Here is a 22,489-nt window from a genome sequence, read left to right as displayed (position 1 = left end):
GAATCTAGCAATCTCCGCTTTAAAAATATCCATTGGCCTCCACAGCCGTCTGTGGCAAAGAATTCCACAGATTCACCACCCTCTGACTGAAGAAATTCCTCCTCATCTCCTGCCTATAGGAACGTCCTTTAATTCTGAGGCTGTGCCCTCTGGTCCCAGAAGCTCCATCACACTTTCTCTCCCTCATCCACCCTCGTTCTCTCCCTCCCTCATCCTATGACTATGACTGAGCAGCAGCAGTTCCCAATGGCTGATGATTTAGCAGGAGAGTGGAATTCTCTCCCACAGAAGGCAGTGGAGGCCAATTCACTGGATGTATTCAAGAGAGAGTGCTCTTAGGGTTAACGGAATCAAGGGATTATGGGGAGAAGGCAGGAATGGGGTATTGATTTTGGATGATCAGCCATGATCATATTGAATGACGGTGCTGGCTCGAAGGGCCAAATGGCCTACCCCTGCATCTATTTTCTATGTTTGTATGTCTCTGTGAATTGTCCGTGGAACTTGTGTGTGGGGTGATCGCTGGTCGGCGAGGACTCGGTGGGCCTGTTTCCGCGCTGTATCTCTAAAGTGTAAAGTCTCAGGCCAGGAAAGGTCACAGACTAAGCAAGCAGTCAGTTTACTACTTTTGAATAAAATATAAATACACATTTCGTGATTGAAAAACAAGATTAAAGATTATTAATTGTTCTTCCCTTCCCCTTCCATTGTGTTGGTTGCAGCCCAGCCCAGCTCCCAAGTCGATGAAGTGTACAGATAGGCATTAGTTCTTTGAGAATATGTGGGCAGTCTCCTTTGTAATGAATCTCTAAGGCACAGTGGCGCAGCGGTAGAGTTGCTGCCTCACTGCGCCAGAGACCCGGGTTTGATCCTGACTACGGGTGCTACCTGTACGGAGTTTGCACGTTCTCGCCGTGACCTGCGTAGGTTTTCTCCGGGCGCTCCGGTTTCCCACCACACTCCAAAGACGTACAGGTCTGTGGGTTAGTCGGCTTTTGTAAATTGCCCCCAGGGTGCAGGATAGAACTTGTTCAATTTAGTTTAGTTTAGTTTAGAGGCACAGCGCGGAAACAGGCCCTTCGGCCCATCGAGTCCTCACCGACCAGCGATCCCCGCACATAAACACTACCCTACACACACACACACACACACACACACACATTAGGGACAATCTTTACATTTTTATACTTAGCCAATTAACCTGCAAACCTGAACGCCTCTGGTGGTGGCCGAAGATCTCAGAGAAAACCCACGCAGGTCACGGGGTGAACGTACCCATTGCACCCGTAGTCAGGATCGAACCCGTGTCTCTGGCTCTGTGAGGCAGTAGCTTCACTGCTATGCCACCGTGCCACCCTCTGTACGGGTAGTATATGGATGATGGTTGGTCGGCACGGACCTTGTGTGTTGGCGGGCCTGTTTTCGTGCTGTATTACATTAAACCACCCCTAGCAGTGCATTCCACACGCCCACCATCCTCTGTGTGAAGAAATATCCCCCACACATCTCCTTTAAACTTTGCCCCTCTCTCCTCCAAGATATGCCCATCTCATCTGCCCGATATTTCCATCCAGGGGCAAAAAGGTTCTGACACGCTGGACTGGATGGAGACATTCGGCCCATCCAATCTATGCTACCATCAAATTTACACAGGCTACCTGGTAATTTCCAAGTCTACTTCTTCTTGCGTATGGTGTGCACAGCCTAAAGTTGGAGGTCAACTTGTTCTATTTTATCTTGTTTGTGCACGTCAGGTACTATCACAATGTTTATAAAACATTTGAACAGGTACATGGTAATAGGCAGGTTTAGAGGGATACGGGCCAAACGCAGGCAGGTGGGATTATTGTAGATGCCCCGTAGAAAGCATGTTGTCAGGACGTATCACAGCACGGTTTGGGAACGGCTCCATCCAAGACCCGCAAGAAATTGCAGTGAGTTGTGGACGCAGCCCAGACCGTCACACAAACCAACCTCCCTTCCATTGACTCCATCTACACCTCACGCTGCCTCGGCAAGGCCAGCAGCATCATCAAGGACCAGTCGCACCCCGGCCACTCCCTCTTCTCCCCTCTCCCATCCGGCAAAGTGTATAGTGTGAAAACACACACCTGCAGATTCAGGGACAGTTTCTTCCCAGCTGTTATCAGGCAACTGAACATTCCTACCACAACTAGGCAGCAGTGTAGACCCTCAGACTACCTTTAATCGGACTTTACTAGCTTTACCTTACACTAAATTTTATTCACAATATTCCCTTTATCATGTATCTGTACATTGTGGGCGGCTCGATTGTAATCATGTGTTGTCTTTCCGCTGACTGGTTAGCACGCAACAAAAGATTTTCACTGTACCTTGGTACACATGACAATAAACAAATAAACTAAACTAAACGAGGCAATAGACAATAGACAATAGACTATAGGTGCAGGAGTAGGCCATTCGGCCATTCGAGAAAGCACTGCCATTCACTGTGATCATGGCTGATCATCCCCAATCAGTACCCCGTTCCTGCCTTCTCCCCATATCCCTTGACCACGCTATCTTTGACCAGCACGCTGATGCAATTATAAAGAGAGCACATCAGGTGGGTGCACATTGGTTGGCATGGGCAGAAGAGTCTGTTTCTACACTGTATGATTAATACGTGTGGGCAGGAACTGCAGATGCTGGTTTACACCAAATATAGACACAAAATGCTGGAGTAACTTAGCAGGACAGGCAGCATCTCTGGATAGAAGGAATGGGTGACGTTTCGGGTCGAGATCCATCTTCAGACTGAGAGTCAGGGGAGAGGGAGGCACGGAGTTAAGGATGGGTTAGGTGAGAGATGCTGTCTATATGACTCAATGTTGATCAACATTGGAACAAATCGGGTAGATGCACAGAGTCTCTTGCCCAGGGTCGGGGAATCGAGAACCAGAGGACACAGCTTCAAGGTGAAAGGAAAATGGTTTAATAGGAATCTGAGCGGTAATGTCTTCACACAAAGGGTGGTGGGTGTATCCCAACATTTAAGAAACAGTTATACAGGTTCATGGATAGGACAGGGTTTGGAGGGATATGGACCAAACGCAGGCAGGTGGGACTAGCGCAGCTGGGACAAGTTGGCCGATGTGGGCAAGTTGGGCTGAAGGGCCTGTTTCCACTCTGTATCACTCAATGGATGAATATTGAAACATCCACACACACACTACATGTGTCCGGTGGGCGGCACGCCTCATGTCGCAGCGGCCTCTACAGTCCGTCTGTCTTTTTGTTATTTTTTGTCCCGTTTTAATGTCGTTCTTTTTTTTTTTTGGGGGGGTATGTGTGTGTGTGTGTGTGGGGGGAAAACTTTTAAAATCTATCCCCTGCACGGAGGGCCCGACCTATTCCCTGTCGGGTCTCCGTTGTCGTTGGGGCTGCAACGTGGAGCGGCCTCCAGCAGGAACGTCCTGGGGCTCCAGTCGCGGAGCTGCGGAGCTACTCACCATCATGGAGCTGGCTGAGTCCGGAGCGGGTGGAGCTGTGGTGGCGCATTGCTGCGGCCCAACCACCGGGGATTCGGAGGCTTACCGCAGGTCTGGTAGACGGTAACACCGGGAGCCTGCGGGTCCCTGCTGGGAGACCGCTTTTCGGGGCTTCCGCAACGGCGACCTCCCACCCGAGTCGCGGGGTCGAGGAGTACCTGGAACAGGGCCTTACATCACCGCCCGGCGCGGCTTCAACAGCTGCGGGACTTTGCTAGCGCCTGCCGGGGGCTCCAACAACAAGACCCGGAGCGCGGCCTTGCATCACCCGGCATGGCATTAATGGCCGCGGGGCAATTGCCATCGCCTGCCGAGGGCTTTGACTCTGACATTGGGAGGGGAATGGGGAGTGCAGGGGAGAGATAAGCTTTTTTGCCTTCCATCACAGCGAGGAGGAGATGCGCTGTGATGGATGTCTGTGTAAATTGTGTTGTGTCTTGGGTCTTTTTTTCTTGTGTGTATGACTGCAGAAACAACATTTCATTTGAGCCTCTATGAGGTTCAAGTGACAAATAAATTGTATTGTGTATTGTGTATTGTGTGTATTGTGTACATGTCCACGTCAGTGACACATCATGTCTCCATGATGTATGTCTGTTCCTTGGCATCTTGGCACCAAGCTACCAGATAGGTCTGGTGTGGCCCCTCAAGTCAATGGGGAAAGTGCATTGCATTGCTCTCTCTTTGGCTCTTTCTGTTGCATTAGCATGGTGGCAAAGAGGAAGAGAGTTTTGTTGGCAGCTTCACGGTGCATTTTTCCATCATCAGTAATGGCAAGTTTTTTTTTTACAGCATTTGGAAAACAATTCCTTTTGTATTAATCAAATAGGTCACAATTTAAAAATGGAATAATGGAATCTATGCTTTTCCAAGTTGCGATCCGTCAGGGGCTGTCCCACTTGGGCAACCTAATTGGCGAGTTTAGAAGAGTTTAGGAGAGTTTGAAAAAGTGTCATGTTGAAGGCCTTGGACTGTGTCGAAGACCAGCTTCGACTAGCTGCAACCAACTACGACTAACTTCGTGAAAATTGGACACCAAATAGTGGAGAGTGAAGATGACCTCCTTCGACCTCCCTTCGACTATGTTGAAGACTATATACGACTACCTTTGACTACCCTCGATTACCTACGACTAACATGCCGACATACTACAACCTACTACGACTAAACCTACAAGTAAAATAAGTATCGATTTTTTCCTTGGCGACCTTTTTTTACTCGATGGCATTTTTCAACATGTTGAAAAATACGCCGCGACCTAGCTGAGGCCTCGAGTACGCGGGGACTCTCGAGCATGAAGGAGAGTTACAAAGACCTCCTACGACCTCGTGTCGACCATGCTGTGAGTATGAGTCGAGGGCAAACTCGCCAGAACTCGCGGATTAGGTCGCCCAAGTGGGACAGGCCCTTTCCTCTCTGCACCTGGGTTCGGTCCTAACCTCTGGAGCTGTGTCTGTGTGGAGTTTGCATGTTCTCCCTGTGACCACGAACGAACGAATGAATGAATGCATGAATGAATGAATGAATGAATACTTCATTGTCACATATGACGTCACAGTCAAATTCATTGCTTGTATTCCCAATGCATGCAAATAGTCGCCCATAGTCGCAAATAGTCACTAACAAATTCACAAAGTACCCCCCCCCCCCCCCCCCCCCCCCGCTCCAGGTCCCCCTTTGTTCTCCACCCCTCCCACTCCCTCACGGCAGTCCACCCACATCGGATCCTTGAAGTTAGAGAAATCAATATTAATTGTAAGCTGGCCAAGCAAAATATGAGGTGCTATTCCAACAAGGTCACTCCAGCTTTTTGTATCTATCTCCGGTTTAAATCAACGCCTGCAGTTCCTTCCTGCACAGGAGCATAAGAGGAGATTGAGTTCAGCAGTGAAATGTAAATGTTCTGTAGAACAAATATTAAACCATGTGGTTCTTTTTATCGAGAACTTACGACAAAACTCAATTCAAGTCTGATCCAAGATGGTGTCACTGTGGTGCGGTGGTAGAGATGCTGCCTTACACCACCAGAGTCCCGGGTTCAATAGACATTAGACAATAGACAATAGACAATAGACAATAGGTGCAGGAGTAGACCGTTCGACCCTTCGAACCAGCACCGCCATTCAATGTGATCATGGCTGATCATCCACAATCAGTTCCTGCCTTCTCCCCATATCCCCTGACTCCGCTATCTTTAAGAGCCCTATCTAACTCTCTCTTGAAAGCATCCAGAGAATTGGCCTCCACCGCCCTCTGAGGCAGAGAATTCCACAGACTCACAACTCTCTGTGAGAAAAGTTTTTCCTCATCTCCGTTCTAAATGGCTTACCCCTTATTCTTAAACTGGTTCTGTACTCCCCCAAAATCAGGAACATGTTTCCTGCCTCTAGTGGGTCCAAACCCTTAATAATCTTATATGTTTCAATAAGATACCCTCTCATCCTTCTAAATTCCAGAGTATACAAGCCCAGCTGCTCCATTCTCTCAGCACATGACAGTCTCGCCATCCCGAAAATTAACCTTGTAAACCTACGCTGCACTCCCACAATAGCACGAATGTCCTTCCTCAAATTTGGAGACCAAAACTGCACACAATACTCCAGGTGTGGTCTCACTAGGGCCCTGTACAACTGCAGAAGGACCTCTTTGTTCCTATACTCAACTCCTCTTGTTATAAAGGCCAACATGCCATTCGCTTTCTTCATTGCTTGCTGTACCTGCATGCTTACTTTCAGTGACTGATGAACAAGGACGGCCAGATCCCGTTGTACTTCGCCTTTTCCCAACTGGGTTTGGACCTGACTACGGCTGCTGTCTGCAGGTACAGAGTTTGTACGTTCTCCCTGTGGCCATGTGGGTTTTCCCCGAGATCTTCGGATTCCTCCCACACTCCAAAGACGTTCAGGTTTGTAGGTTAATTGGTGTGATATAATTGTAAATTGGCCCCAGTGGATGTAGGATCATGTATAAGTGTGCAGGGATTGCTGGTCAGCGTGGACTAGGTGGGCCGAAGGGCCTGTTTCCGCGCTGTGACTAAAAACTGAACAAGGACAAGGTTCCCGACATCAGCTTGTTCCCCTCCACAGTGTAAGAGATCAACATTCTTTTGGGTTGCCAGGATTCTTCCCAGTTATAAAACAAAGTCGAGTGTTTGTTTATATTATTTGCGGCCATCGGCATGATGTGTTTATGTTGAGAATGAGGAAGTATGCCTGAACGTTTTACTGGCACATCGAGGCACCAAGTGTGATCTCACTAGGTAAAGGCGTACAGGTTTGCAGGTTAATTGGCTTTGGTAAAAAGATTGCAAATTGTCCCTAGTGTGTGTAGGATCGTGTTGGTGTGTGGGATGACTGGTCGGCGCGCTGTACATCTAAAGTCTAAAGTCACAGCCCCGTGAGTCTGTGCCTGTGGTTTGTGGTAAAGTGAGCCCAGCAAGGAGCTGCAGATGCTAGTTTACACTGAAGATGGACACAAAACACTGGAGTAACTCAGCGGGGCCAGGCAGCAACTCTGGGGGGAAGGAATGTGTCACATTCCCTTCTGCTGACTCTCAATCTGAAGAATCGAAACATCACATATAGAAACTTACAAAATTCTTAAAGGGTTGGACAGGCTAGATGCAGGAAGATTGTTCCCGATGTTGGGGAAGTCCAGAACAAGGGGTCACAGTTTAAGAATAAAGTGGACATCTTTTAGGACCGAGATGAGAAACACATTTTTCACACAGAGAGTGGTGAATCTCTGGAATTTTCTGCCACAGAAAGTAGTTGAGGCCAGTTCATTGGCTATATTTAAGAGGGAGTTAGATGTGGCCCTTGTGGCTAAAGGGATCAGGGGGTATGGAGAGAAGGCAGGTACAGGATACTGAGTTGGATGATCAGCCATGATTATATTGAATGGCGGTGCAGGCTTGAAGGGCCAAATGGCCTACTCCTGCACCTAATTTCTATGTTTCTATGTTTCTATATTCCTTTCTCTCCAGAGATGCTGCCTGACCCGCTGAGTAAATCCAGTCTTTTGGGTGTGTGTGTGGGTGTGTCTTAGGTGATGCTCACTACAATATTCAACCTCTCCCTGGCCAAGTCTGCGGTCCATGCCTGCTTCAAAAGATCCATCATTGTACCGGTACCTAAAAATGCCTCCCCAGCCTGTCTGAATGATTACCGTCCGGTGGCCCTTACCTCGGTAGTCATGAAATGCTTTGAGAAGCTGGTCAAGAAACACATCTGCGCCTTCCTCCCTCGCAACATGGACCCGTTGCAGTTCGCATACCGTCCGAACAGGTCCACGGACGATGCGGTCTCCCAGGTTCTGCACACCGCTCTCTCTCATCTTGACAGCCAGAAGGGGTTCTATGTGAGGAAGCTGTTCATAGACTTCAGTTCAGCCTTCAACACGATAGTCCCCACCAGACTGGCCGAGAAGCTGCTGGAATTATGGCTCAACACCCCCTGTGTGCCTGGGCCCTGGACTTTCTCACCGCCAGGCCCCAGGTGGTCAAGATGGGGGGGAAATACATTGAATTCCCTCACCCTGAGCACAGGATCGCCCCAGGGTTGCGTCCTCAGCCCCCTATTGTACTCCCTGTACACACATGACTGTGTGGCTAGGTTCAGCTCCAACTCTATAATCAAGTTTGCTGATGACACTGTGGTGGTGGGCCTGATCTCAGACAACAACGAGAAGGCCTACCGGGAGGAGGTGGCTGATCTGGCACTGGTGTCAGGACAACAGCCTCCTCTTGAATATCAAAAATACTAAGGAGCTGATCGTGGACTTTAGGAGGGCACATCATCCGAGGACGTACACACCGTTGAAGATAAATGGGGATACTCTGGATAGGGTGAGCTGCTTTAAATACCTGGGAGTCCACATCTCTGAGGATATGACATGGACATCACACCTGAGGATGCTTCAGTGCTTCTACTCAGCGGCTGTGGAAAGCATCTTGTCCGGAAATATCACGATTTGGTTTGGGAACTGGTCTGCCCAGGACAAGAAGGCTCTTCGGCCAAACACACTATGGGAGCTACACTCGCCACCCTGCAGGAACTATACATCAGGAGGTGCAAATCCAGAGCCAACAAAATCATGGGAGACCCCTTCCACCCCAGCAACAGACTGTTCCAGCTGCTACAGTCAGGCAAATGCCTTTGTTGCCATGTTGTGAGAACGGAGAGGATGAGAAGGAGTTTCTTCCCAGAGGCCATTAGGACTGTAAGCTCCTATCTCACCAGGGACTAACTTTACTGAACCATTTTACTGTTGTGTGGTGTCTGTTTAAAATTGTTGTTTTTTTCCTTTTTCTTCTCTGCCTCCCACAAATATGTAATATGTGATTTGGTCCATTCTGTTTGTAGTTTGTTTGCTCTTTTGCACAATTCACTGTACATCTCGTATGTGTATGTGACGAATAAACTTGACTTGACTTGACTTGATGTTCCCAATGCTGGAGAAGGTTTTTGACCTGAAACATCACGTATTCCTTTTCTCCAGAGATGCTGCCTGACCCGCTGAGTTACTCCAGCATTTTGTGATCTTATTGATTTTAATTCCAAATTAAATTCTTGGTTTCTAATTCCAATAGTATAGGCCGGGCCTACTTTGAGGCCAAAGAGTGTAGAGCAGGAGATTTAGTCCCAGGATAAGAGATTGACCACTTAGGACTTAGATTTTTACTTTAGTCTGGTTCAGTTTAGTTTATTGTCATGTGTACCAAGGTATAGTGAAAAGTTTTTTTGCCGTGTGTTATCCACTCTGCGGAAAGGCAATACATGATCACAATCAAGCCATTCTCCGTGGATAGATACAGGATAAAAGAAATAACATTTAGTCCAAGGTAAAGTCCAGTAAAGATGAATTAAAGATAGTTAGAGGGTCCTCCAATGAGGCAGATGGGAGGTCAGGACCGCTCTCTTGTTGTGGTAGGATGGTTCACTTTCCTTAAAACAGCAGGGAAGAAACTGTCCCTGAATCTGGAGGTGTGCCTTTTCACACTTCTGTACCTCTTGCCCAACAGGGGAGCGGAGGAGAGGGAGTGGCTGGCGGTGAGACTGGTCCTTGATAATGCTGCTGACCTTGCCGAGGCAGCGTGAGATATAAATTGTGTCAATGGAAGGGAGGCTGGTTTGTGTAGGAAGGAACTGCAGATGCTGGTTTAAACCAAAGATAGACACAGAATGCTGGAGTAACTCAGCGGGACAGGTGGAGCCAATGGAAGATGAGTGAATGTTATCTGGAGAGAAAGTCTGTTCTTCCTTCAAGTTTAATTTCATAATTTTCCAGGCGTTAATATCATCAGCAATATGTCCTGGTCCATTGAAGCTATGGCCAAGAAATCCCAACAATGCCTCCACATCTTCAGCTAACTCATGTAGTTCGGCATGTGCTGAATTGAATTGAATTGAATACCTTATTGTCACATTCTTTGATTACATATCCAAGGTATACAAATGGTGGCCATGTAAAGGGCACTGACTAAGTTATCAATTATCTCGCCATGGGTCCTCCTTTGCTCCCCCCCTCCCCCTCCTCCTCCCTTGCACCGGGTTCTCCTTTGTTCTCCACCCTTCCCCCCCCCCACCCTCACAGCGGCCCCCCCACGCTGGGTCTTCCTTTGTTCCCAACGGCGTAATCGCCAGCTCCGTTCGATGCAGGCTCCGTCGACCCAGGACCCCGTGCCACGGGGCACGTTGCCTCCCATGAGCGTTCGGTCTCCTCTGTCTACGTCCAGCGTTCCGATGGAACGGAGCGAGCTCAAGGGGGGTTGGGCCGTCTCCCGAGTCTTCAGGGCCTTCCATGCGGCACCGAGACCGGGGTTGAGCAGGAAACCTTCCCTCTTATGTACTGTCTATACGTATACCTGCTGATGTATTCAAGAGAGAGTTCGATATAGCTCTTGGGGCTAACGGAGTCAAGGGAGATTGAGAGAAAGCAGGAACGGGGTACTGATTCTGGATGACCAGCCATGATCACATTGCATATCCGTGCTGGCTCGATAGGGACGAATGGCCTAGACCTGCAAACTATTTTCCATGTTTCTATGTTTACCAACTCTACAGATGCACCCCATAACCTGCATCCTATCGGGATGCATCACAGCTTGGGTTGGCAACAGTTGTGCCTGGGATTGTAAGCAATTGTGAGAGACAGCTGTGGATGCAGCCCAGTCCATCACGCAGACCAGAATCCCTCACTCCAATTAAATCCAATTAAATCCAATTACACTTCAAGCTCCTTTTTACCCACGTGGAAAAATCAAACACTAGAGGTCGTACAGTAGGTTTAAGTTGAGAGGGGCAAAGTTCAGGGGTGATGTGCAGGGCAATTTTTTTACTCAGAGAGCAGTGGGTACCTGGAACGAGCTGTCGGAGGTGGTGGTGGCAGATGAGATAGTGGCATTTAAGAGGCTTTTGGATAGGTACATGGATATGACGGGAATGAAGGGATATGGGTCAGCTCCGTGGATTGTCACCTTGTCGTGGTGAAGCTTGTGTGGACCTGAGATCCTGAGAGAGATGCTGTCTGGAGCTATGCTCCTGGTAGGGCCACCCATGGCGGTAAGGTCGAAGGAGAGGTCTCTGACAAAGAGCAATCCGACCAAGACCTCAACGGTGGAACAGGCGGAGGACGATGGCTGACCTTAGTGGAGCGTCACAACGGCTGGGAAGGTGGATGAAGGCTGCAGCAGAAAAGGGTCTCAGGTCGTCTTGGACTCCATGTCACTGGATCCTGACCCAGATCTGTCAAGGACCGTGGGGTGGCTGTCTGTGCACCAGTCTCCCCACGTTAAACAAAGTCACGCACAGGCGTCCTCCAAAAAGGGGAGTAGCACCCTGGAGACACCCATGGTCAGCCCTGACCGAAGGAGGCCTAAGAAAGAAGATTGAATCATGACCAGGTAGTCTTGGCATCATGTTCAGCACAGACATTGTGGGCCGAAGGGCCTGTTCTTGTGCTGTACTGTTCTATGAGCTGTACTGGGGACTGTATTTATCTCCCAAGCAGTATTTTCTCCAAGTCTACAGTCTTCTTAAGGGATTCTCACGTTTACTGAGCAACTGGTGCCAGCACAACTATGTTGCTCTCATTGTCAGTAAGACCAAGGACATGATTGTGGACTTTGGAAGAGGAAGGATGAGGACCCTCAAACCTGGTTACATCGACAGGATGATGGTGGAGTGAGTCAAAAGCCAGAGGGTGGTGAATCTTTGGAAATCATTGCCACAGAAGGCTGTGGTGGCCAAGTCAATGGATATATTTAAGGTGGGGATAGATAGATAGATTCTTGATTAGTACGGGTGTCAGGGATTATGGGGAGAAGGCAGGAGAATGGGGTTAAGAGAAACAGATAGATCAGCCATGATTGAACGGCAGAGTAGATTTGATGGGCCGAATGGCCTAATTCTGCTCCTATGACTTTCGAACTTATGAAAAGCTTTCAATTCTTTGGCGTGCATGTCTTTGAAGATCTTACCTGGACCCAACACACCGATGCAATTATAAAGAAGGCCTATCAACACCTCTAGTGTCTGAGAAGGTTGCGAAAGTTCGGTATGTTTAGTTTAGTTCAGTTTTGAGATACAGCATGGAAACAGGCCCTTCGGCCCACCGAGTCCAGACCGACCGGTGATCACCCGCACACTAACACTATCCTATACCCATTAGGGATATTTACAATTTTTACCGAAGCCAATTAACCTATAAACTCGCACGTCTTGGAGTGTGGGCGGAAACTGGAGAACCCGGAGAAAACTCATGCAGGTCACGGGGAGAACGTGCAAACTCTGTACAGGCAGCACCCGCAGTCAGGATCGAACCCGGGTCTCCAGCGCTGTGAGGCAGCAAGTCTACCGCTGCGCCACCATGCTGCCCCTCTTGAACTTCTACAGGTGTACAGCAGAGAGCATGTTGCCTGGTTGAGCTTAAATGGATTTTTAACGGGTAAAATCAATCCATTCAGACTCAGGTATTTGTGGAAGGAAACTATGTGGAGAAACTTTGTAATTGTGGGAAATCCACAACTTTCAATGTTTAACTTCTGTGGGTTTAAGTGTGGAGTTAACAATTTAACTCCCCCTCCCATTCCCACACTGACCATTCTGTCCTCCACCTGTCAGAGTGAGGCCCAGCGCAAATCGGAGGAACAGCACCTCATATTTCGCTTGGGCAGCTTACATCCAATAGTATCAATATTGATTTCTCAACCTTCAAGTAACCATTGCTTTCCCTCTCTCTCCATCCCTCCCCCATCCTCATTCTCTGACTAGTTTCACTTTCCTCCTGATTAAATATTACTGATTGTATACCTCGTTGTCACCTTCCCCTCAGCTAACAATGAACTACTCTACATTTCCTTCATCATTGTCCCCTTTCATCTGAGTTTAGATTAGTTTAGTTTAGTTTAGAGATACAGCGCGGAAACAGCCCTCTCGGCCCACCGGGTCCGCGCCGACCAGCGATCCCCGCACATTAACACTATCCTACACCCACGACGTATTTACCAAGCCAATTAACCTACAAACCTGTACGTCTTTGGAGTGTCGGGGAAGACCCAGGCAGGTCACGGGTAGAACATACAGACAGCACCCGTAGTCGGGATCGAACCCGGGTCTCCGGCGTTGAAAGGCTGCATCTCTGGAATCTCGGGAACTCTCTGCCACAGAAGGTAGTTGAGGCCAGTTCATTGGCTATATTTAAGAGGGAGTTAGATGTGGCCATTGTGGCTAAAGGGATCAGGGGGTATGGAGAGAAGGCAGGTACAGGATACTGAGTTGGATGATCAGCCATGATCATATTGAATGGCGGTGCAGGCTTGAAGGGCCGAATGGCCTACTCCTGCACCTATTTTCTATGTTTCTATTTAACTCTACCGCTGCGCCTCCGCGACTGCCCAAGATGGCAGCACAATCACTAAATCCAAGCCCTGGTCAGTCTCCAAGATGGTTTCAGTGAGGGGCCTCGCTGATGTAACATTCCCAGGTCTACAAAGCTGGTGTAAAAATGAGTGACGTGGATTCAGAACAGTTTAGTTTGTTGTCACGTGCATGGAGGAACAGTGAAAAGCTTTTGTTGCGTGCCAACCGGTCTGTAAATACATGATTACAATTGAGCCATTTACTGGGGATTATGACAGAAGCCTCCTCGTGGTGATCCCTGGAAGCGATGACGCGATGCACTCTGTGATGCATCGGGCGACATATTCTGTCAACATGTGCACAGCGACGGAAGCCAACAGCGAGCTACACACGAACGAACGAGCGATGAACGAGCCATTTACAGTGTACAGATACATGACAAGGGAATACAATTTATTGCAAGGTAAAGCCAGCAAAGTCCCATCAATGGTGGACAAAAATGCTGGAGAAACTCAGCGGGTGAAGCAGTATCTATGGAGCGAAAGAATAGGCGACGTTTCGGGTCGAGACCCCGAAGAAGGGTCTCAATCGGAAACATCACCCGTTCCTTCGTCCCGCTGAGTTATTCCAGCATTTTGTGCCCATTTTCGGTGTAAACCAGCATCTTCAGTTCCTTCCGGCACAAATTCAATGTTTACAAATTTGAACAGTCGGGGAGAGATCTCATCGGCATTCCAGAGAGTAATTCCTCATGTACACTACATTTTTCCTTGTGGAGTCCGTTGCCATCAGCACAACCATATGTGTCCTATTAGTGAGGAATGCCTCTGCCTGGTGTTCCTTGAGATTCCTTTGACTTTTTGCAATTGCATTAAGTCCTTGCCAAACCCTATTGAAATTAGGGCATGTGGAGGGAGCTTAATTAGTCTGTGCTACTAGCAGAAGGCGACATACATACAGTAAATAAATATGCAATGATACAGGTAATAGGCACAAAATCATGAGAGGAATAGATTGGGTAAGAGTCAAGAGAGTCAAGAGTGTTTTATTGTCATGTGTCCCAGATAGGACAATGAGATTCTTGCTTGCTGCAGCACAACACAATATGGAAACATAATACATAATGGAAAAAAGAAAAAAGTTAAGTGTGTGTATATACACATGCACACATACTCAATAAATAACAAATATAGTGCAATAATAATAATAGTCTGTTGTAGTTCAGAGCTTGTTTGTTGCCGTATTTAATAGCCTGATGGTTGTGGGGAAGCAGCTGTTCCTGAACCTGGACGTTACAGTTTTTAGACTCCTGTACCTTCTTCCCGATGGCAGTGTTGAGATGAGTGTGTGGCCACTATGGTGTGTGTCCTTGACAATGTTGGCCGCCGTTTTGAGGCAGCGACTCCGATAGTTCCCTTCGATGGTGGGGAGGTCAGAGCCGGTGATGGACTGGGCAGTGGTCACAACTTTTTGTAGTCTTTTCCGCTCCTGGACGTTCAAGTTGCCGAACCAGGCCATGATGCATCCGGTCAGCATGCTCTCTACTGTGCACCTGTAGAAGTTCATGAGGATCCGCTTTGATATGCTGAATCTCTGTAATCTTCTCAGGAAGACATAGAAACATAGAAAAACAGGTGCAGGAGTAGGCCATTCGGCCCTTTTGAGTCACCATCACCATTCAATATGATCATGGCTGATCATCTAAAATCAGTACCCCGTTCCTGCTTTCTCCCCAATATCCCTTGATTCCTTTAGCCCTAAGAGCTAATTCTCCCAATACCCCTTGATTCCTTTAGCCCTAAGGAGCTATATCTAACTCTCTCTTGAAAACATCCAGGGAATTGGCCTCCACTGCCTTCTGTGGCAGAGAATTCAACAGATTCACAATTCTCTGGATAAAAAGGTTTTTCCTCGTCTCCGTTCTAAATGGTCTACCCCGTATTCTTAAACTGTGGCCCCTGATTCTGGACTCCCCCAACTTGGGGAACATGTTTCCTGCCTCTAGCGTGTCCAATCCCTTAATAATCTTATATGTTTTTTTAATCTTTATATGTTTCTATAAGATCTCTTCTCATCCTTCTGAATTCCGGTGAATACAAGCCCTGTCGACCCATTCTTTCATCCTATGTCAGTCCCGCCATCCCGGGAATTAACCTGAGGAACCTACGCTGCACTCCTCAATACCAATAATGTCCTTCCTCAAATTAGGAGACCAAAATTGCACACAATACTCCAGGTGCGGTCTCACCAGGGCCCTGTACAACTGCAGTAGGACCTCCTTGCTCCTAAACTCAAATCCTCTTGCAATGAAGGCCATTAGCTTTCTTCACTGCCTGCTGTACATGCATGCTTATTTTCAGTGACTGATGTACAAACATACCCAGTTCTCGTTGCACCTCCCCTTTTTCTAATCTGATACCATTTTGATAATAATCTGCCTTCCTGTCCTTGCCACCAAAGAGGATAACTTCACAATTATCCACATTATACTGCATCTGCCATGCATCTGCCCACTCACCCAACCTATCCAAGTCACCCTGCAGTCTCATAGCATCCTCCTTGCAGCTCACACTGCCACCCAGCTTTGTGTCATCCACAAACTTGGAGATGTCACTTAATGCCATTTAATTCCCTTATCTAAATCGTTAATATATATTGTAAATAACTGGGGCCCAGCACCGAGCCTTGCGGCACCCCACTGCCTGCCATTCTGAAAAGGACCTATTAATTCCTACTCTTTGCTTCCTGTCTGCCAACCAGTTCTCTATCCATGTCAATACCCTCCCCCCAATATCATGTCTTCTAATCTTGCACACTTATCTCTTGTGTGGGACCTTGTCAAAGGCTTTTTGAAAGTCCAGTTACAGACGCACAGAGTCTCTTGCCCAGAGTGGGGGGGAATTAAGATCCATAGTTTAATTTAGTTTATTTTAGTTCAGTTTAGAGATACAGAGTGGAAACAGGCCCTTCGGCCCACCGAGTCTGTGCCGACCAGCGATCACCCGTTCACACACTAGTTCTATCATACAAACTAGGGGTAATTTACAGAAGCCAATTAACCTACAAACCTGCACGCCTTTGGGGTGTGGGAGGAAACCGGAGCACCCGGAGAAAACCCACTGGGAGAACATACAAACTCCACACAGACAGCACGCACAGTCAGGATCGAATCCGGGTCTCTGGCGCTGTAAGGCAGCAATTCTACCGCTGCGCCACCGTGCCGTGCTTTTTAAGGTGCAAGAGGAAAGATTTAACAGGAACCTGTGGCAACTTTTTTACACAAGGGGTGGTGGGTGTAAGGAACGAGCTGCTGGAGGAGGTGGTTGAGGCTGGGACTAGCGCAATGTTTCGGAAGCAATTAGACAGCTACATGGATAAGACAGGTTTAGAGTGATATGGGCCAAACGCAAGCAGTTTGTACGAGTGTGGATGGGACATGTAGCTAGTGTGGGCAAGTTGGGCTGAAAGGCCTGTTTACACGCTGCATGACTGTGACTATGAGATATACAGTGATACAGGCAATATTTAATTTATATGTTTAGAGGTACAGAACGTAAGCAGGCCCTTCTGCGCACTCAGTCCACGGCGACCAGCGATCTCCACACACTAAAACCCCTGTCTCACGGTGCGAGTTGACCCATGAGGTACCCCGAGTTTAAAACATATTTAACTCGTGGTAACTACGTACAATTAACGTAGCGGGAACGTCAGAACTCGTGGACGCAACTTAGCGACTCGTGGCGCTAAAGGCAGGTTCCCGTGAAACTTGGTAACTCTTGGAAAAATTCAAACATGTTTAAAGTTTTCCACAAGTAAAATGTACTGCTGAAGTTAAAAATTGAGACATTTAAACTTGTTTTAAGAACATAGTGGCCCGTGCGTTTACCTTAGTGTCTCGTGAGTCTACCGTGGGAACTCTTTAACTCAGCGGGCAGGCAGCATCTCTGGAGAGAAGGAATGGGTGACGGGATGACATTTCCAAATTTCTGCTGTGTCTTTGTGTAACTCCACCACCGTGTGTTCACTTTTTGTCAATCAGCATCTGCCCTTTCTTGTGTATGACATTATTTGTATCCGTGGCAGTTGATTGTCGCTCCCTTCAGTTTCCCAGGGGATCGGGACGGGACTGGAGTTGTTTCACCGGGATCGCCAGCAGATGTGGTAATAAAAAATAAACGGAGATGACCAATGTCTGGTAATTATCTTGTGGTAGTCTCGCTGATTGATCAAATGAAGAAGGTCCATCTGTCTCCTCAGATTCTGGTGAACTTCTACCGCTGCACCATCAAGAGAATCCTTACCAACTGTATCACAGTATGGTATGGCAACTCAAAGGTTCAAAGGTTCAAAGGTTCAAAGGTTTCTTTATTGATCACATATACCTAGGTGTAGTGAAATTCTTGTTGCCAATGCAGCACATGAAAAAGAATACAAACATGACAATAATAAAGAATTTTAACATAAAAAACATCCCCCCACAATGGTTTCCATTATGAGGAAAGGACAAGTCCAGCCCCATCCCATGTCCACCCATAGTCGGGCCTATTGAGGCCTCCGCAGTTGCCGCTACGGAGGCCCGATTTTCCAGGCCGTTCTCGCCGGGTGATTGTACTCCGGCGTCGGGAGAATCTTCACAGCGGCATGGGAACCCTGCAACGGCTGCTTCCTTACCGGAGACCGTGGCTTCCGAAGCCGACAAGGCTGCGCCGGTTGGAGCTCCACTACTGGCGATCTCGTCGCGACATCCCAGACTCCCGGTGAAAAGTTCAGTGCCACCGCCCGCAGCTGGCCGCTCCACAGACCCGCAGCTCCGCGATATTTATCTAGGCGGTCTTCAGCTCACTGGAATTCCAGAGCGGCGACCTGGGCAAGGCATCGCCCGCTCCACTCCGCGATAGCGCTCCAGCGCTGTGCCGCCGCCGAAGCCGAGGTTCTGGGCAGTCCCCGACAGGAAACGCCGCTCCAGGCCTGCTGGTAGGCCACGACGACGTGTCGACGGTGCAGCCTGGAGAAAAGCTGCCTCTCCGACCAGGTAGGGACCCTGAAAGGTAGTTTCCCCTTTCCCCCCCCTCCCCCCACATAAAAAAGGCTAGAACTCCTAAAAACAAAACACTCAACTAACTAAAAATAAGAAAAAAGATGAAAAACAGACAGCTGCAGGCTGGGCAGCCATACCACACAGGACGGCGCCCCCTAAACTGCTCTGTCTCCGACCAGAAAGCATTGCAGAGGGTGGTAAAAATTGCCCAACGCATCACCGGTTCCTCGCTCCCCTCCATTGAGTCTGTCCAAAGCAAGCGATGTCTGCAAAGGGCGCTCAGCATCGCCAAGGACTGCTCTCACCCCAACCATGGACTGTTTACCCTCCTACCATCACCCCCCCCCCCCCCCCCCCCCCCCCCACTCCTCCCACAGGAAAAACACTATGTCTGTATACATGTAAATACATTTATTTATTGAAATCATATTCTATGTCGCTCTTCCAGGGAGATGCTAACTGCATTTCGTTGTCTCTGTTCTGCTAACTGTCTCGCACGCAACAAAAGCTTTTCACTGAACCTCTATGATTCAGTGTGTAAACAGGCCATTCAGCCCAACTTGCCCACACCGGCCAACATGTCTAGGCTACACAACTCCCATCTGGTGGCGTTTCTTAAATGTTGGTATAGTCCCTGCCTCAACTACCTCCTCTGGCAGCTTGTTCCATACACCCACCAACCTTTATGTGATGTCAGGTTTGTAGGTTAATTGGCTTCTGTAAATTGTCCCTGGTGCGTAGGATAGTGCTAGTGCACGGGATGATCACTGGTCGGCACGGACTCGATGGGCTGAAGGGCCTATTTCCACGCTGTGTCTCTAAATTAAACTAAACTAAATGGTTAATGGCTATTTTGTTTCTTATTGTCACGTGTAAAACTTAGTCATAGAGTCATAGCATGGAAGCAGGCCCTTCGGCCCAACTCATCCATGCCGGCCAAGATGCCTTGTATTTGGTTGGAAAGTCTCCAATGAGGTAGGTGGGAGGTAAGGATCGCTCTCTAGTTGTTGAGTGGGTGGTTCAGTTGCCTGATAACTACCATGTTTAGTTTAGTTTAGAGGTACAGCGCTGAAACAGGCTGTTCGGCCCACCGAGCCCGCTTACACCGATCACACACTTACACAATCCTACACACACAAGGGACAATTTACACCTATACCAAGCCAATTAACCTACAAACCTGTACGTCTTTGGAGTGTGGGAGGAAACCAAACATCTCGGAAAAACCCACGCAGGCCACGGGGAGAACGTACAAACCCTGTACAGACAGCATTTGTCACCAGGATCAAACCCAGGTCTCTTGCCATCTTAGGCAGCAACTTTACCCCTGTGCCACAGTGCCGTGTTTTTGTTCAAATGTCTCCAAAGAGGTAGATGGGAGGTCAGCACTGCTCTCTAGTTGATGAGAGGACAGTTCAGTTGCCTAACTAATATATTCTTGTGTTCTTGTGTTTTTTAGACCAGGCGACTTGAACATAAAATCTAAAGAAGGCTATCGACCCGAAACATCATCCAGCAGGGAGGTTCTACTGCAGTTGTACAGGGTCTTGGTGAGACCACACCTGGAGTATTGCGTACAGTTTTGGTCTCCCAATCTGAGGAAAGACATTCTTGCCATAGAGGGAGTACAGAGAAGGTTCACCAGACTGATTCCTGGGATGTCAGGACGTTCATACGAAGAAAGACTGGATAGACTTAGCTTGCACTCGCTAGAATTTAGGAGATTGAGGGGGGATCTTAAAGAAACGTACAAAATTCTTAAAGGGTTGGACAGGCTAGATGCAGGAAGATTGTTCCCGATTTTGGGGACGTCCAGAACAATGGGTCACAATTTGAGGATTGAGGGGAAATCCTTTAGGACCGAGATGAGAAAAACAATTTTCACACAGAGAGTGGTGAATCTCTGGAATTCTCTGCCACAGAAGGTAGTTGAGGACAGTTCATTGGCTATATTTAAGAGGGAGTTAGATGTGGCCCTTGTGATTAAAGGGATCAGGGGGTATGAAGAGAAGGCAGGTACGGGATACTGAGTTGGATGATCAGCCATTATCATATTGAATGGCGGTGCAGGCTCGAAGGGCCGAATGGCCTACTCCTGCACCTATTTTCTATGCTTCCTTCCCTCCGGAGATGCTGCCTGTCCTGCTGAGTTACTCCAGCATTTTGTCTATCTTCAGTTTAAACCAGCTTCTGCAGTTTCTTCTGACACATAAAATCAACTAAAACAGCTTCTGCTTCCTCCCGGCAGAGGTAACTGGGTTCTGGTGGTGGAGACAATATTGTTTTCAAGAGGGAGATAGATTTACTGGAGCTCTTAGGGCTAACAGTATCAAGGGATATTTGGAGATAGCAGGAACGGGCTACTGATTTTGGATGATCAGCCATGATCATATTGAATGGCGGTGCTGGATCGAAGGGCCGAATGGCCTAGCCCTGCATCTATGTTCTATGTTTCTATGCTTGTGTGATTATACTGTCACCTCTCAATCCACTGCCCCTCAAATCAGTGCAGAGAAAGTACTCTTAAACAGTCATGGCAGAGTTCAGGTTTGCAGACCCATTAATCTCTGCTGTTATGACAAGCTTCTAACCCTTCCCAGACACAGACTGAAAGCATGACGTGAACCAAGTCATGATAAGAGCTTCAGTATCACAGATTCACCAGGCTTCACTACTGGTTTCTGTCTATATGTGACTCAGCATCAGTTCATTCGTGGGCAAATCATTAGTCTAGTTTTGGAAGGAACTGCAGATGCTGCTTTAAACTGAAGACAGACACAAAACGCTGTAGTAACTCAATGGGTCAGACAGCATCTCTGGAGAAAAGGAATAGGTGACGTTTCGGGTCAAGACACCAATTCCTTCTCTCAGAGATGCTGCCTGACCCGTTGAGTTACTCCAAAGTTTTTGTGTCTATTACAGTAATAGTTTAGTTTAGTTTAGCTTAAAAGCAGGGGTTCCCAAACTTTTACGTCCCGTTTACCCCTGGCAACTTTAATAGCACTGTTATTTCACTTAGTTCAAGTTCAAGTGAGTTTATTGCCATGTGTCCCTGTATAGGACAATGAAATTCTTGCTTTGCTTCAGCACACAGCACATAGTAGGCATTGACTACAAAACAGATCAGTGTGTCCATATACCATGATATAAATATATACACACATGAATAAATAAACTGAAAAAGTGCAAATAACAGAAAATGGGTTATTAATAATCAGAGTTTTGTCCGAGCCAGGTTTAATAGCCTGATGGCTGTTGGGAAGTAGCTATTCCTGAACCTGGTTGTTGCAGTCTTCAGGCTCCTGTACCTTCTACCTGAAGGTAGCAGGGAGATGAGTGTGTGGCCAGGATGGTGTGGGTCTTTGATGATACTGCCAGCCTTTTTGAGGCAGCGACTGCGATAAATCCCCTCGATGGAAGGAAGGTCAGAGCCGATGATGGACTGGGCAGTGTTTACTACTTTTTTAGTCTTTTCCTCTCCAGGGCGCTCAAATTGCCGAACCAAGCCATGATGCAACCGGTCAGCATGCTCTCTAATGTGCACCTACTCTCCGTAATCTTCTCAGGAAGTAGAGGCGCTGATGATCTTTCTTGATAATTGCATTAGTGTTCTCGGACCAGGAAAGATCTTCAGAGATGTGCATGCCCAGGAATTTGAAGCTCTTGACCCTTTCAACCGTTGATATAAATGGGGCTGTGGGTCCCCCTCCTACTCCTTCCAAAGTCCACAATCAGTTCCTTGGTTTTGCTGGTGTTGAGGGCCAGGTTATTGCGCTGGCACCATATGGACAGTTGCTCGATCTCTCTTCTATACTCTGACTCATCCCCATCAGTGATACGCCCCACAATAGTGGTGTCGTCAGCGTACTTGATGATACTTATTTATGAACAACTAAAGATGAACAGATACTGACCAGTATACCAGAACCAAACACAGTCAGTCAATGAGAAAAAATGTGTACAGATCCAGAATCAACAAATTTACCCCCTGGGTAGGTGAAATTTACCCCAGGTTGGGAACCCTTGCTTTAAAGAAACAGCATGGAAATAGGCTCTTCAGCCTACCGAGTCCCCACCGA

Source organism: Leucoraja erinacea, chromosome 6 (assembly GCF_028641065.1).
Source record: "Leucoraja erinacea ecotype New England chromosome 6, Leri_hhj_1, whole genome shotgun sequence".
In the NCBI taxonomy this organism is placed as follows: Eukaryota; Metazoa; Chordata; class Chondrichthyes; order Rajiformes; family Rajidae; genus Leucoraja; species Leucoraja erinaceus.
The sequence above is the reverse complement of the archived record's forward strand: the minus strand, read 5'-3'. Positions refer to the sequence as shown.